Source organism: Ranitomeya variabilis, chromosome 6 (assembly GCF_051348905.1).
Source record: "Ranitomeya variabilis isolate aRanVar5 chromosome 6, aRanVar5.hap1, whole genome shotgun sequence".
Lineage (NCBI taxonomy): Eukaryota > Metazoa > Chordata > Amphibia > Anura > Dendrobatidae > Ranitomeya > Ranitomeya variabilis.
The window spans coordinates 311805936-311823005 of NC_135237.1; positions in this window are offsets into that span (position 1 = coordinate 311805936).

Sequence of the window (17070 nt, forward strand, 5' to 3'; positions counted from 1 at the left end):
TTAATTGTGTGTTCTTACATAGAATCATGGAATGTTAGAGTTGTGAGAGACCTAAAGGGTCATTGTGTCCAACCCCCTGCTCAAAGTAGGATTCACTAAGCCCTCTCAGAAAGGTGTCAGTCCAGTTTCTGTTTCTAGACTTCCATTGAATGAGAACTTACCACCTCTCATGGCAGACTGTACCACTCATTGATGACCTTCACTATCAAAAAGTTTTTTCTAATATCTAATCTGTATATTCTCCCTTTCAGTTTCATTCCATTGCTTCTCATGTTTCCTCTCAGCCTTCTTTTTTTCAAGCTAAACATTTTTAGATAATTTTTTAAAATGTGGTGCCCAGAACTGAGCACAGTATGTCAGATGTGACCTGACCAAGGAGGAGTAGAGTGGGATAATTACTTCACATGATCTAGACTCTATGATTCCCTTAATACATCCTAGAATTGTGTGTTGCCTTTTTTGCTGCTGCATCACACTGTTGACTCATGTGCAGTCTGTGATCTATTAGTATACCCAGGTCTTTTTCACACGTGCTGCTTCATTCTGTTTCTCCCATTCTGTAGATGTAATTTTCATTTTTCTTGCCCAAATGTAGAATCTTTCATTTCTCCATGTTAAATACCATTCTTTTAGTCACTGTCCATTGTTTAAGCCAATCTAGATCCTTCTGAATTCTTTCTCTGTCTTCTCTAGTGTTAGCTATTCCTCCTAGCTTCTCCTAGCCTTAAAGTGGTTGTCCACTACTGGACAACTCCATCTTAACCATTTCAGAACCCCAATTAAAATAAAGAGAACTGATATTCACCTTCTGCAGCAGCAAAGTCCCAGCAATGTTGGTGCCACTGTTCCCATAGAGTGATGTAACTAATGTTATGTGCCGGCTGCAGCCAATGAGCGGTCGCTCATAAGCTACATCCTTTGCCATTTCATCTGAGTGGAGGTATTGATGAGCTGCAGAGAATGTCCGCTTAATGGCTGCAGTCGACACATGACACAAGTCACGTCATTCTCTGGGAACTGAGGCACCCGCATCACTGGAATAGCGTCACTGCAAGAGGTGAGTAGCATTCATCTTTATGTTAATTGGGGTCTTGAAATGATTAAGCCGAGGTCGTCCAGTTGTGGAAAATCCCTTTAATGTGATAAATGTGTGAATCTTCCTAGATATTACTGTAAGCACTGAAAATAACAATGCAGCTGAGATAATTTTAGACCGTAGCATTTTCTCTCATAAATATTATACCACAGTGGGGATTAATCATGCATTTATTAAATATGCCAGTATTACAAGGAAATGTAAATATTTGCACAATGTTACTGGCGTTCCGGTAAGAAACATTTCAAGTGTCAAGTACAGTAAGCATTCGTGACATGATTTGTCAAGCAGGGAGAACATTCAGCAGCCAGAAAAGTCTCACAGCCTAAATAGTGTAGGACGGAATGGTGGAGAAAGAACCTAATGACTCATACACAATGTATATATAAGATTGGAAAATCTTTGGAAACCCTTTAGATTTTTTAACTATTGATACTTGAGTGAAGATTTAATCTCAACTGATTCAATCCTATTTACAATTCATATAAACATTAATGGCAGATATTTATTTAAAAATTAGATTTTACTCTAGGTGAGCTGGTTTTACCTTTAAACTGCCATTGATATATATAGTGCTGAATATGTCAAAAACAGTTTATTTAAGATTATGTCATAGAAATGGCTATCATGTAACAAAACTGACTTTGGAAAAATATGTAATATGTGAAAGAGTAAATCCTAAAATTAATATAATAAGTCCCTTTGGGGGTACAACTGTAAGGAGGAAGACCGGACTGACTGCGCGTACTTGTGCCAGACCGGGTCCAGAACTGCTGAGGCTGCGTCCCATGCTGTCCAGGGGATGGCAAAAAAGCCCAGACAAGTTCCCTGACCCAGAAGCTGGGAGCGCAATTATAAGTAAAAGCGTGCAGCGTCGGGCAGTTTCCCACCGGCAGTGAAAGAGGCAAGGTGTGCGCGCTGTAGGCTCCGGGGAGTGTGCAGCCGGGCCGTAATGACACGCAGCCAATCCAATGCCAGGACGCTGCCGGAGCCCACCGCACTAACAGAGAAAGGGAGCCCTATTCAGCTAAGCGCCGCATGTCAACCTAAGAGCGATCGCAGAGTTCAGGACTGTTCGCTGCTGCCCTCATCGTCGGACTGTGGTCTTCAGGATATCGTTGGAGAAACATCGCATCAGCTGTTGTCAGCACTTCAGTCTTGGCGGGAACAGCATAGAGAGAGAAGTGCGGTGCAATCATTAGCTGACAGAGAGCAAGGTGCCCTGTTCTTCGTGACCGTGAGTACAGCGCACATGCCACAAAGAGAGAACCGGGTATTGGACAGACGTGTTAAGCCCACCTTACCAGCATATACCTTCCCGCCCACGGGAAACCCTGATTGTGCTGCAGCCTTGTTTGCTCTGGCCGCATATGTTCATAGACTAGGGGCTCAGCGGAAGGTACCGGACACTGACCGCTGCCACCAGAAGATGGACCACCATTACCAGCTGAAACTTCTTGTACAAGCGCCGTTGTTTGTGCTATTGATTCCCCCCACAGCATTCACAAGAACTGCCGTTATCTGATTAATTATTGCTTAATAGTGTTGAGCATTCCGATACCGCAAGTATCGGGTATCGGTCGATACTTGCGGTATCGGAATTCCGATACCGAGTTCCGATATTTTTGTGGTATCGGAAATTGGAATCGGAAGTTCCCAGTGTATGGTTCCCAGCGTCTGGAGGAGAGGAGACTCTCCTTCAGGCCCTGGGATCTATATGCATGTAAAACATAAAGAATTAAAATAAAAAATATGGATATATTCACCTGTCCGGCGGCCCCTGGACCTGTAACCGGCAGCCTCCGTTCCTAAGAATGAGGGGTTTAGGACCCTCGATGACATCCAGGATAGCTTCCGATACTTGTGTCCCATTGACTTGTATTGGTATCGGGTATCGGTATCGGCGTTATCCAATATTTTTTGGGTATCGGCCGATACTATCCGATACCGATACTTTCAAGTATCGGAAGGTATCGCTCAACACTATTGCCTAACGCTGCATATCCTTTACAATTGGACTGTTATTCTCCCCATTTAACCTGGTACCTCCCTGCAAGGAGTTAACCCCCTGTTAAATTAAAACTTATATTTGTGAAACCTTGCTCTGCCTTCTGTCTGTCACTGCAACCCGCAACCTGCTTACCTTTGGTATAGTCAGCAGGTTGAAGTCCACAGGCAAGGAAGTTACAGACCAAGTGGCCGGGGGTACCCCAAGAGCCAGTATACTGCTAGGGGCAATGTTGAGCAACCTCCCAAAGTTCATAGGGAGCAATGCTCTGCTGTGAGACTGGACTGAGCGAATCAGGGGTATGTTGAGGATGCACCCCATGACTCCTGTGATGGAGGCAGAGATTGCCATGATGGCCCTGGATGAAGAGGCGAGAACCTCTGTCATGTTCCAGTCTCCTCAAGAGTGAGATACCTTTGACAAGGTGTTACAAATATTAGAGGAGATGCAAGGAGATCCCACAGAATGTGGGGAATTGCGCATGTGCCTGTTTAGCCATGTCCAAAGGGAGGGGGAGTCAGTGAGCCAATACATGAATGCTCCGCAGGAGATTCACGCTGCGATCGCTAAGTGGTTTGATGTAGGCGTAGGGCCTCCTGATATAATTCTGAGAGACCAACTAGTGGCAGGCTTTAGAGATGAGCTGCTTAAAATAATTTTGTGTGAGCGCCTACGTGCTAGACCGCGTATGACTTTCTCAGAAATTGGGGCCGAAGCGCGCATAAGGGAACAGGAGCAGGGGACCACAGCCTTGGCAAGGATTGTCTGGAGCTGCGAGCACCTACCCCAAACAAAGCAGAACCTTAGTGGTCCCGTGAAATATGGTAGGAAATGCGGAACATGAGGGCAGAAATAGGGAGCCTAAAGGAAGCAATTGCTGCTGCCTTGGAGTCGAATCCCATACCTCGAGGTAACTTATGGCAAGAGATGAGAGAAGTTAGAAAGAGACACGGAGTGTAAGAGAAACTGCAGCAGCAGCCCCAAAATCTAATCCTATATCCTGGGATGAAGAACGAGTACAGAAGGGGTGTGCCTCTCCTGGAGGATGGAGAACTAGACGAAAGGGCCCACCAGACAGGCGCAGAAGTGAGTGTTGGAAAAATGAGACACATGTGAAGGAGCTTCCCTACACGAGACAGCCGATGGCGAAGATTCGCTCACCCCTCCAGAGGTCGTGCTCACTGGAGAGAATGCTGCACCTGGAAGAAATGGTACAGTGAGCAGAGGGGAGTCTCACCCAGAGTAAGACAGAGTGTTGTGAATTCGGTTTGTGGGCTCCCCCGGTGGTCTGTTATGGTAGTGTCTCTTATGTGCCTTCCTCCATCTCTGATTACCTGTCGCCACCCTCTAGGGGAGTTTCCTATTTAAGGCTGCTTGGCTGTTAGTCTCATGCCGGCCAACAATGTGCTAGTAGCATTCTGTTGCATTCACCTGCCTCAAGTTCCAGTTCAGCTAAGTTGAATTTTGTTTCTTGTTTTTGCTATTTTTGTCCAGCTATCTGCAATGTGACTCTTCAGTGCTGGAAGCTCTTGTGGACAGAAAATTACTACTCCAGTGGCATGAGTTGTCACTGGAGTTTAAAGTAATTTCTGGATGGTGTTTTTGAATAGTGATTTTTAGGTCGACCGTGAAGTAACACTTTCCTGTCCTTCTGCTATCTAGTAAGCGGACCTCACTGTGCTAAATCTGCTGTTCATCCTACGTATGTCATTTCCTCTGAACTCACCGTCAATATCTGTGGGGGCCTACTATCATCTTTTGGGGTTCCTCACTGGAGGTAAGGCAGGCCTGTATATTCCTCTTATAGGGGTAGTTAGATCTCCGGCTGGCGCGTGGTGTCTAGGGCATCGTAGGTACATCCCCCGGCTACTGTAAGTGTTGGGTCAGGTTCAGGTCACGGTCGACCTTAGTTTCCATCACCCGAGAGCTAGTCCGTTTTGTATTTTTATTCCCCTGGTCATTGGGGTAACCATAACAGTTTGGCCGGCCGCTAAAAAATCCATGTGTTAAAATATGCACTAAAGCAGGAAGGAGGAGAAAAGGTTTTTTTTTTTTTTTTCTGTGTTTGAAAGTGCACCTTAGTTTGATCATTTGTATTCCTTGCTTAAACTGCAGTCTTCAGCCTTTTTTTTTTCTCCTCTCCTCTTAACCTCTGAATGCTTGGGTTACACCCATTTGAAACATGGATCCACAGAGTTTAGTTGCAGGTTTGAATAACCTTGCGACAAAAGTACAGAACCTACAAGATTTTGTTATACGTGCTCCAATGTCTGAACCTAAGATTCCTCTGCCTGAATACTTTACCGGAGACAGATCCCGGTTTTTGAGTTTCAGAGAAAATTGCAAATTGTTTTTGTCTCTGAGATCTCACTCTGCTGGTGATCAGACTCAACAAGTTAAAATTGTTATCTCTCTACTGCGCGGCGACCCACAAAGTTGGGCATTTGCATTATCGCCAGGGGATCCTGCGTTGTTGAATGTAGATGCGTTTTTTCAGGCTTTGGGGTTGCTTTATGAGGAACCTAATTTGGAGATTTTGGCTGAGAAAGCCTTGATAGCTCTTTCCCAAGGGCAAGATGAAGCTGAGATATACTGCCAGAAATTCCGTAAATGGTCGGTGCTTACTAAATGGAATGAGTGCGCTTTAGCAGCTAATTTCAGAGAAGGTCTCTCTGATGCCGTGAAGGATGTCATGGTGGGGTTCCCTGTGCCTACAGGTCTGAATGATGCCATGAAATTGGCTATCCAGATTGATCGGCGTTTGCGGGAGCGCAAATCTGTGCACCATATGGCGGGGTCTTCTGAGGAAAAATCTGTGCACCATATGGCGGTATCTTCTGAGCAAAAACCTGTGCACCATATGGCGGTGTCTTCTGAGCAAAGACCTGTGCACCATTTGGCGGTGACCTCTGAAAAGGCATTAGAGCATATGCAATGCGATCGTGTTTTGTCTAGAGGCGAACGTCAAAATTACAGGCGCAAAAATGGATTGTGCTTCTACTGTGGAGATCCAGCTCATGTTATATCAGCATGCTCTAAACGTATAAATAAGGTTGATAAAAAGGTTGATAAATCTTTTTCTACAGGTACCTTGCAGTCAAAATTTCTTTTGTCCGTGACATTGATTTGTACCTTATCATCTGTGACTGTGAATGCTTATGTGGATTCTGGCGCCGCTCTGAGTCTCATGGATTGGTCCTTTGCCAAGCGTTGTGGGTTTGATTTGGAGCCGTTGGAAGTTTCTATTCCCCTGAAGGGTATTGATTCTACACCTTTGGCTAGCAATAAACCACAATATTGGACACAAGTGACTATGCGTCTTACCCCAGACCATCAGGAGATTATTCGTTTCCTTGTATTATATAACCTACATGATGTCTTAGTGCTTGGATTACCATGGTTACAGATTCATAATCCCGTCTTGGACTGGAAATCTATGTCTGTGTTGAGCTGGGGATGTCGGGGTATTCATGGGGATGCACCTTTGGTTCCTATTTCTTCATCTACTCCCTCTGAGATCCCAGCATTTCTGTCAGATTTTTATGATGTCTTTCAAGAGCCTAAAGTTGATTCTCTCCCTCCCCACAGAGAGTGTGACTGCGCTATTGAATTGATCCCCGGTAGTAAGTTTCCTAAGGGTCGCTTGTTTAATTTGTCTGTACCTGAACATACTGCTATGCGGGAGTATATCAGAGAATCCTTGGAAAAGGGTCATATTCGCCCCTCGTTGTCTCCACTAGGGGCAGGATTTTTCTTTGTGGGTAAAAAGGATGGTTCATTGAGACCTTGTATCGACTATCGACTTTTGAATAAGATTACAGTTAAATACCAGTACCCGTTACCTTTACTGACTGATCTGTTTGCTCGTATAAAGGGGGCTAAGTGGTTCACTAAGATCGATCTACGTGGTGCGTATAATTTGGTGCGGATTAAACAGGGGGATGAGTGGAAGACCGCATTTAATACGCCTGAAGGCCATTTTGAGTATTTGGTAATGCCTTTCGGTCTCGCAAATGCCCCTTCCGTTTTTCAGTCCTTTATGCACGATATTTTCCGTGAATATCTGGATAAGTTTATGATTGTGTATTTGGATGATATTCTTGTTTTTTCGGAGGACTGGGAATCTCACGTTCAACAGGTCAGGAGAGTTTTTCAGGTTTTGCGAGCTAATTCTCTTTTTGTAAAGGGCTCAAAGTGTAGTTTTGGAGTTCAGAGAATTTCCTTTTTGGGATATATTTTTTCCCCTTCATCTATGGAGATGGACCCTGTCAAGGTCCAGGCTATTTGTGATTGGATGCAACCTACTTCTTTGAAGAGTCTGCAAAAGTTCTTGGGTTTTGCTAATTTCTATCGCCGATTTATAGCGGGTTTTTCTGCCATTGCTAAACCTTTGACTGATTTGACCAAAAAGGGTGCTGATGTTGCTAATTGGTCCTCTGCGGCTGTGGAGGCCTTTCAAGAGCTTAAGCGCCGCTTTTCTTCCGCTCCTGTGTTGCGCCAACCTGATGTGTTACTTCCGTTCCAGGTTGAGGTGGATGCTTCGGAGATCGGAGCAGGTGCAGTTTTGTCGCAGAAAGATCCTGACTGCTCAGTAATGAGACCATGTGCGTTTTTCTCCCGAAAGTTTTCGCCCGCTGAGCGAAATTATGATGTGGGAAATCGGGAACTTCTGGCCATGAAGTGGGCGTTTGAGGAGTGGCGTCATTGGCTTGAGGGTGCTAGACACCAGGTGGTGGTCCTCACTGACCACAAGAATCTAATTTATCTTGAGTCGGCCAGGCGTCTGAATCCTAGACAGGCGCGCTGGTCGTTGTTTTTCTCCCGATTTAACTTTGTGGTGTCATATCTGCCTGGGTCCAAGAATGTGAAGGCGGATGCCCTCTCTAGGAGTTTTGAGCCTGACTCGCCTGGTGATTCCGAACCTACCGGCATCCTGAAGGATGGGGTGATATTGTCAGCTGTCTCCCCAGACCTGCGGCGTTCTTTGCAGGAGTTTCAGGTGGATAGGCCTGATCGCTGTCCGCCTGGTAGACTGTTTGTCCCTGATGATTGGACCAGTAGAGTTATCTCGGAGGTTCATTCTTCCGCGTTGACAGGTCATCCTGGAATTTTTGGCACCAGGGATTTGGTGTCTAGGTCCTTCTGGTGGCCTTCTTTGTCTCGAGATGTGCGCATGTTTGTGCAGTCTTGTGATGTTTGTGCCCGGGCCAAGCCCTGCTGTTCTAGGGCCAGTGGGTTGTTGTTGCCCTTGCCTATTCCTAAGAGGCCTTGGACGCACATCTCTATGGACTTTATTTCTGACCTTCCGGTTTCTCGTAGGATGTCTGTCATCTGGGTGATTTGTGACCGTTTTTCCAAGATGGTTCATTTGGTACCTTTACCCAAATTGCCCTCCTCCTCTGAGTTGGTTCCTCTATTTTTTCAGAATGTGGTGCGTTTGCATGGTATTCCTGAGAATATAGTGTCTGACAGGGGTACTCAGTTTGTGTCTAGATTTTGGCGGACGTTCTGTGCCAGGATGGGTATCGATTTGTCTTTTTCGTCTGCATTCCATCCTCAGACTAATGGCCAGACTGAGCGTACTAATCAGACCTTGGAGACTTACTTGAGGTGTTTTGTGTCCGCTGATCAGGATGATTGGCTTGACTTTTTGCCATTGGCAGAGTTTGCCCTTAACAATCGGGCTAGTTCTGCCACTTTGGTTTCTCCATTTTTTTGTAATTCAGGGTTTCACCCTCGGTTTTCGTCCGGTCAATTGGAGTCTTCGGATTGCCCTGGAGTGGATGCTGTGGTTGATAGGATGCATCAGATTTGGGGACAGGTTGTGGACAATCTGAAGTTGTCCCAGGAGAAGACTCAACAGTTCACTAATCGTCATCGGCGTATTGGTCCTCGTCTTTGTGTTGGGGACCTGGTGTGGCTGTCTTCTCGATTTGTTCCTATGAGGGTCTCGTCTCCTAAGTTTAAGCCTCGGTTTATCGGCCCTTATAGGATTCTGGAGGTTCTTAATCCTGTGTCCTTTCGTTTGGACCTCCCAGCATCTTTTAATATCCATAATGTTTTCCATCGGTCATTATTGCGGAGGTATGAGGTGCCGGTTGTTCCTTCTGCTGATCCACCTGCTCCTGTGTTGGTTGAGGGTGAATTGGAGTATGTGGTGGAAAAGATCTTGGACTCCCGTGTTTCCAGACGGAAACTTCAGTATCTGGTTAAGTGGAAAGGTTATGGCCAGGAGGATAATTCTTGGGTGACAGCATCCGATGTTCATGCTCCCGATTTGGTTCGTGCATTTCATAGTGCTCATCCAGGTCGCACTGGTGGTTCTGGTGAGGGTTCGGTGCCCCCTCCTTAAGGGGGGGGTACTGTTGTGAATTCGGTTTGTGGGCTCCCCCGGTGGTCTGTTATGGTAGTGTCTCTTATGTGCCTTCCTCCATCTCTGATTACCTGTCGCCACCCTCTAGGGGAGTTTCCTATTTAAGGCTGCTTGGCTGTTAGTCTCATGCCGGCCAACAATGTGCTAGTAGCATTCTGTTGCATTCACCTGCCTCAAGTTCCAGTTCAGCTAAGTTGAATTTTGTTTCTTGTTTTTGCTATTTTTGTCCAGCTATCTGCAATGTGACTCTTCAGTGCTGGAAGCTCTTGTGGACAGAAAATTACTACTCCAGTGGCATGAGTTGTCACTGGAGTTTAAAGTAATTTCTGGATGGTGTTTTTGAATAGTGATTTTTAGGTCGACCGTGAAGTAACACTTTCCTGTCCTTCTGCTATCTAGTAAGCGGACCTCACTGTGCTAAATCTGCTGTTCATCCTACGTATGTCATTTCCTCTGAACTCACCGTCAATATCTGTGGGGGCCTACTATCATCTTTTGGGGTTCCTCACTGGAGGTAAGGCAGGCCTGTATATTCCTCTTATAGGGGTAGTTAGATCTCCGGCTGGCGCGTGGTGTCTAGGGCATCGTAGGTACATCCCCCGGCTACTGTAAGTGTTGGGTCAGGTTCAGGTCACGGTCGACCTTAGTTTCCATCACCCGAGAGCTAGTCCGTTTTGTATTTTTATTCCCCTGGTCATTGGGGTAACCATAACAACAGAGCCTTGATGTCGGACGTCAAGAAATGAGGGAGAAGGTGTCATCTGCCTATAGTGAGATGTCTGCGTTACTCAGGAGCATGGAGGTGAATCGGGTAGAGCTGAAGTGCGCCCAGAAAGTCAAAGATGATGACAACCCCAGTGAAGAGGCATTGGTAGGGCTCACACCTAGAGCCCTTGTCAGATGATTTAGTGGAGGAGGACATTGAACGCCATGAAGAAGAGCCTGGTGTTGAAATTCTGCATGAGGTACCTGAAGTTCTGAGTACTCATGATGAGGAGATTCAAGAGGTGCCTCAGAGTGCTCAGTGTGACCACTCTGGTGTTCCGCCCATGCAATATACACAGAATAATTTAATTTGACAAAATGAAGTGCAAGAGAGGCAGAAATGGGTGTGAAAACTGTGGGCATCTGGTCCACCTCTGAAGAATAGCGGGGCACAAAGAGTCCTCGAATGGCGAGCAAAAGCAGAGAGGGAGTGTAAGGAGGAAGACTGGACTGCGGGTACCTGTGCCAGACTGGGTCCAGAGCTGCTGAGGCTGCGTTGCATGTTGTCTGGGGTAAGGCAAAAAGGCCCGGACAGGTTTCCTGACCCGGAAGTTGGGGCGCAATTATAAGTAAAAGTTCTTGCAGCATTGGGCAGTTTCCCACCGGCAGTGACAGAGGCAAGGCGCATGTGCAGAGGGCTCTGGGGGGTGTGCAGCCTTAACGACATGTGGCCGATCCAATGCTGGGATGCTGCCAGAGCCCACCGCAGTAACAGAGAAAGAGCCGGGAGCCCTATTCAGCTAAGCACCGCACGTCAGCCTAAGAGCCATGGTAGAATTCAGGACTGTTCGCTACTGCTCTCGTCGTTGGACTGTGGTCTGCAGGACCTTGCTGGAGAAACATCACACCAGCTGTTGTCGGTGCTTCAGTCTTGGCGGGAACAGGCAGTGAGCAGCACAGAAAGAGGTGCAGCACGTCCGGTAGCTGACAGAAAGCGAGGTGCCATGTGCTTCGTGACCGGGAGTACAGCGCATGTGCCGCAGAGAGAGAACTGGGTATTGGACAGACGTTTTCAGCTCACCTTACCAGCATATACCTTCCTGAACATGGGAGACCCTGATTGTGCTGCGGCCTTGTTTGCTCCAGCCACATATGTTCATGGACTAGGGGCTCAGCGGAAGTTATTGGATACCGACGGCTGCTGCCAGAAGACGGACCACCGTTACCAGCTGAATCTTTTTGTACAAGCACTGTGCCAGTCATTGTTGACGCTATTGATTCACAAGAACTGCAAGAACTGCCGTTATCTGATTCATTGTTCCTTAACTCTGCATATCCTATACAATTGAACTGTTAGGGTATGTGCACACGTTGCGGATTTCTTGCAGAAATTTCCTGAAGAAAACCGGAAATTTTCTGCAAGAAATCCGCATTTTTTTTTTTGCGTTTTCTTTCCGTTTTTTTCGCGTTTTTTTAGCATTCTGCAAGCGTAATTAGCTTGCAGAATGCTAAAGTTTTCCAAGCGATCTGTAGCATCGCTTGGAAAACTGACTGACAAGTTGGTCACACTTGTCAAACATACTGTTTGACAAGTGTGACCAACTTTTTACTATAGATGCAGCTTATGCAGCATCTATAGTAAAAGATAGAATGTTTAAAAATAATAAAAAAAATAAAAAAATGCTTATACTCACCCAGACATCTCATCAGCGGCGTCCGTTCGTCTTCCTATAGCTGGTCTGTGCGCACAGGACCTTCCGTGACGTCACGGTCACGTGAGCGGTCACATGACCGCTCACGACCAATCACAGGACAGTGACGTCATCGGCAAGGTCCTTCGCCGCACATCAGCTACAGGAACCGAAGCGACAGCATGCAGTGGAGGCGGGAAGACATCGAGGGTGAGTATATCGCTATTTTTTATTTTAATTCTTATTTTTTGACCACTTATATGGTGCCCAGTGCGTGGAGGAGAGTCTCCTCTCCTCCACCCTGGGTACCAACCGCACATAATCTGCTTACTTCCCGCATGGTGTGCACAGCCCCGTGTGGGAAGTAAGCAGATCAATGGACCCCTAGGTGTGCGGAATCCTCTGCAATTCCGCATTTTAATGAACATGTTGCTTTTTTTTCCGCGATGCGATTTTTTCGCGGAAAAAAAGGCTACATTTGCACAAAAAATGCGGAATACACTTAAAATAATGGGAGGCATATGTAAGCGTTTTTTTCGCGTTTTTATCACGTTTTTATAGCGAAAAAACGCAAAAAAAACGTGAAAAATACTTAACGTGTGCACATGGCCTTATTCTCCCCCTTTAACCCTGCACCTCCCTGCGAGGAGTTAACCCTGTTAAATTAAAACTGTTATATTTGTTAACCCATGCTCTGCCTTCTGTATGTCACTGCATCCCGCAACTTGCTTACACAGCCATCTGTTTTTTTTTCTCTTATTTTATTTCACAAATATTTTCCCAGCCTTATAGGTCTAGGAGGGTTTATTTGTTGCAGGATGAGTTTTTTTTAATTATCACATAATATACTGCATAATACGTACACCTGGCTTCAAAGAATCAATGTAGTGAGGTACAGTTGAAACCAGAAGTTTACATACTCAATATAAAAATACATATAGGCAATTTTTACTCAATATCTGACATAAAATCAGAATAAACATTTCCCATTGTAGGTCAATTAGGATCAGGGCCCCTAGTGGCAGACAGACCAGGCAGCTGCCTAGGGCCCCCACTCCCTCAGGGGCCCCCAGCCAGTCGCCTGCCGCCAGCACAGACTCCCCCCACCAGCACTGACAGCCCTCCAGCACCACCACCGCCGCTGATGCTCCCTCTCCCATCATTCCCCTCTGCCTCTGAAACTTCGAGTGCGCAATGATGTCATATCATCGTGCATCCGCTGTGTGCTGGGCAGACTGTAGCCTATGAGACCGGAGCCAAGCCGGGAGCAGCATGGGGCACAAGGGGAGGTTAGGATTGTTTTTTTTAATATATCAATGAGTGATTACTTTTCTTTGGGGCCACATTATATTCTATGGGGGAGGGCTATATTAGATTCTATGGGAGAGGGCTGTATTATATTCTATGGTGGGCTGTATTATATTCTATGGGGGGCTGTTTTATATTCTATGGGGAGGGCTGTATTACAGTATATTCTATGGGGGGCTGTATTATATTCTATGGGGGAGGTCTGTGTTATATTCTATGGGGGCCTGTATTATATTCTATGGGGGAGGGCTTTGTTATAGTCTATGGGAGGCTGTATTATATTCTATGGTGTAGGGCTGTATTATATTCTATGGGGGCTGTATTATATTCTATGGTGTAGGGCTGTATTATATTCTATGGGGAGGGCTGTATTATATTCTATGGGGGGCTGTATTACATTCTATGGGGGAAGGCTGTATTATATTCTATGGGGGGCTGTATTATATTTTATGCAGGAAAGCTGTATTATATTCTATGGGGGGATGTATTATATTCTATTGGGCTGTGTTATATTCTATGGGAAGGGCTGTATTATATTCTGTGGGGAGCTATATTATATTTTATGGGGGGCTGTATTACATTCTATGGGGAGGGCCGTTTTTTTCTATGGGGGGAGGGTTGTACTAGATTCTATGGGGGAGGGCTGTATTAGATTCTATGTAGGAGGGCTGTATTATAATCAATAAGGGGCTGTATTGTATTCTATGGGGAGGGCTGTATTATATTCTAAGGGGGAGGGCTGTATTAAATTCTATAGAGGAGGGCTGTGTTAGATTCTATGGGGAGGGCTGTATTAGATTCTATGAGGGGCTGTATTAGATTCTATGGGGAGGGCTGTATTATGTTCTATGTGGGGGCTGTATTATATTCTATGGAGAGGGCTGTATTTGATTCCATTCGGGAGGGCTGTATTAGATTCTATGGGGGAGAGCTGCATGATTTTCTATGGGGGCTGTATTAGATTCTATGGGGAGCAGTATTAGATTCTATGGGGGAAGGCTGTAATATATTCTATGAGGGGGCTGTATTATATTCTATGGGGGAAGGCTGTATTATATTCTGTGGGGGCTGTATTATATTCTATGGGGTAGGGCTGTGTTATATTCTATGGGGAGGGTTGTATTATATTCTATGGGGGGCTGTATTATATTCTATGGGAGAAGGCTGTATTATATTCTATGGGAAGCTGTATTTTATTATATGGGGAAGGCTGTATTATATTCTGTGGGGGTGTTGTGAATTCCGTTCTGGAGCTCCCTCCTGTGGCTGCTAATGGTATTTTTGTGAGTTCTGCCCTTGGGCTCCCTCTGGTGGTTTCGAGTGGAACTGCTGCTCCTTTAGCTGGCTGTAGCAGCTGCATTCACTGATCGCCTTGCCTGGGTTTGTTATTTAAACCTGCTCTGGGCTTTAGTTCATGCCAGCTGTCATTGTCTTAGGTTGGATTTTGTTATCTCCTTGGATTTCTCATATGGCCTGTCCTTGTCAGCAAAAGATAAGTTTCTGAGTTCTTGTTTGTCCATTTGCTTTGTACTCTATTGCTTTGCAAATATGTCTCATTTTGTCCAGCTTGTCGCTATGTCATATTCAGGCTAGCTGGAAGCTCTGGGGTAGCAGATTTGCCCCTCCACACCGTGAGTCGGTGTGGAGTTCATTTTTGTAAACTCTGCGTGGATTTTTGTAGTTTTTAATACTGACTGCACAGTATCCTTTTCTCTCTGTCTATCAAGTTTAGTATTGGCCTCCTTTGCTGAAAACTGATTTCATTTCTGTGTATGTCATTTCCCTCTCCACTCACAGCCAATATTTGTGGGGGGCTATCTTTCCTTTTGGGGTTTTCTCTGAGGCAAGATAGCTTTCTATTTCCTTCTTTAGGGGTAGCTAATTCTTAGGCTGTGAAGAGGTGTCTAGGGAGAGTCAGGAACATCCCACGGCTATTACTAGTTGTCATGCAGCGCTCGCCCCCGGCTTCTGCAGCTCGCCGGGTGCGCGCGCGCGGCGCATTCAGCTCGGCGCGTGCGCACATCTGATTCCTCTGTTGGCACTCCTTCCTGTCTTCTCCGTCATCCTGGAGGACTGTAACCCGGAAGTAGCTCTCACGCTGGTATATAAACTGCTTCCTGCTGCTCCTCTGTGCCTGATGATCATTTGTGTTTACAAGTGTTTCTGGTCACCTGTGGTCTCTGTTCGTTCCTAGCTTTCTGACCTTGGGACTCCTTCTTCCTCTGCAGTACCTGCCTGATTTTCCTGTGTTCCTGCTTTGTTCCTTCAGTTCCTGGTTCTCTGCGGTACCTGCCCGGCTCCTTTACCACACCTTGCTCCCGTCAGCCTCTGTGTCTCCATATTGTCTCGTCAGCCTCCGTGTCTCTGTAGTATTCCCATCTTCTCCCTCGTCTCAGTAGTTCCTTGCCATTCCCTCTGTTTCCTCCGCTGTTTCCTTTGGTCCCTGTGTTCCTGCAGTGTACCCTTCTTATCTCAGTCGACCCTCCAGCTTCCGTGGCGATAGTCCCTCACGGGCCTGCCCCTAACGCTCCCTGTATAGGGGGCGGTCCACCTGGTCAGCTCGTCCGAGAGGGGTTCGTCGTCACGGTCCAGTGGGTCCACTCTCCGTTGTCCCTGTTAGAATCTACTCTCTCAAATGGGACTGCACTCGGATGACATCTGAGTGCAGCCTGATTCTTACAGCATCACAGTATCATCAGGCCATGGACCCCGCTGGAGCTTCCGCTACTCAAAAAGACTTACTCTTTTTGCGTGAAAACCAGACTAGGATCATGTCGTTTTTAAAAAATATGGAGTCTCGCCTAGCGGCTTTACAGCCTTCTGATCCTGTTGGTTACCCTTCAGCTGGAGCTAGGTCTACAATGGGACACTCAGTCCCATATTTCGAATTTTTTGGCCTCTATTAATGATCGGCTTCTCGCCCTCCAGAATGTGGCCTCTGTCTCCACTCCTGTCTCTGCGCCACAACCCTCGCCCCGACTTGCTAGACCTCCTCGGTATGGTGGGGATCCTAAAGCGTGCCGCGGCTTTCTTAATCAATGCCAGTTGCATTTTGAATTGTCTCCGCTACTTTATCCCACCGATCGAGCTAAGGTTGTTTTTATAGTATCCCATTTGGAGGGTGAGGCTTTGGCGTGGGTTAATCCCCTCTGGAAGCGTAATGATCCTTTGGTCTCCCAACTCAATCCGTTCCTGGATACCTTCCGCAAGGTTTTTGATGAACCTGGACGTCTGGTCTCTACCACAGAGTCCCTCTTTAACCTTAGCCAGGCTACTCTCTCCGTAGCTCAGTACGCCATCCGTTTCCGGACTCTGTCTTCAGACCTTGGGTGGAATAATGAGGCTTTGGTTGGAGCGTTTTGGCGTGGTTTGTCTTCACAGATTAAGGATGAGCTGGCAGGACGGGACACTCCCACCTCTTTGGATGATCTTATCTCCTTAGCCATACGCATTGATCTGCGCTTTCAGGAGCGCACTCGCGAGCTTGCCAGAGAAAAGAGACCTCTTCGCCAGACCACTATTGCTCGAGGGACTTCTTTTTCTCAAACAGCCCCGGTGGTTTCTTCATCTTCTCCTGAACCCATGCAGGTCGATCGCTTTGAGTCTTCCGAGCAGCGCCGCAAGGAGAGACTCGCACAAGGTCTCTGTTTTTACTGCGGTAGTGCCTCTCATCTCTTACGCGCCTGTCCTCAGAGGTCGGGAAACGCCTCCGCCTAGGACAGGTAAGAGAGGCCTTCCTAGGTGGTTATGACTCCTCTCCACCTCTGGTTTTGTCTGTTATTCTACATTTAGGTTCCCGTCACTTTTCTCTGGAGGCTTATGTTGATTCAGGAGCGGCTGGGAACTTTGTTCAGCTCGAGGTTGTTAACAGGCTTGGGATACCTGTTAG